Source organism: Pteropus vampyrus, unplaced genomic scaffold, assembly GCF_000151845.1.
Source record: "Pteropus vampyrus isolate Shadow unplaced genomic scaffold, Pvam_2.0 Scaffold147, whole genome shotgun sequence".
Lineage (NCBI taxonomy): Eukaryota > Metazoa > Chordata > Mammalia > Chiroptera > Pteropodidae > Pteropus > Pteropus vampyrus.
In genome coordinates, this window is record NW_011888928.1 from 546,345 (window position 1) to 546,905 (window position 561).

A 561-nucleotide genomic window follows, 5' to 3' on the forward strand; every position below is an offset into this window, starting at 1 on the left:
TTTATTCCTGAATGGGAGTATTTTCTTAGATAACCAATACGTACGCATAGTACAAAATCAAAAGAGCAAATAGTGGTCTCCCTTCTCCCCTTGCAACCCACGCCCCAGGCTCTGACTCCCAGAAGCAGCCTCAGGTTCCCATTTCCGGTGCGTCCTTCTAGGAATGTCTTGTCTATACTTCACTAATTAAAATTGTGTTCCTGAGAGTCTGTCCACCATCCCACTTGATCTTGAGGAAGGGAGTGATGGACACTTGTACCCACTGGTCCTCAGATCAGCCTTGGTCCCAGTGTGCCTTGCCCAGGGTGGCTTTCTTTTAAAGTGACCCATTGTCCCAGTTTGCCTGGGACCGAGGGGTTCTTGGGATGCGGGATTTTCAGTTTTAAAACTGGAAGGATCCTGGGCAAACCAAAAAGACTTGGTCAACCCAGTCTATTCCTTATAGTAAGTGTGATTCTAGCAATGGAAGATGCATGTTTTGCATACAATTTACCTTTTAACAACTGCTTCATCTGGAGTTCAAGGGTTATTTTGTTCCAGGGGGAGAAGGGGAGCTGGTCA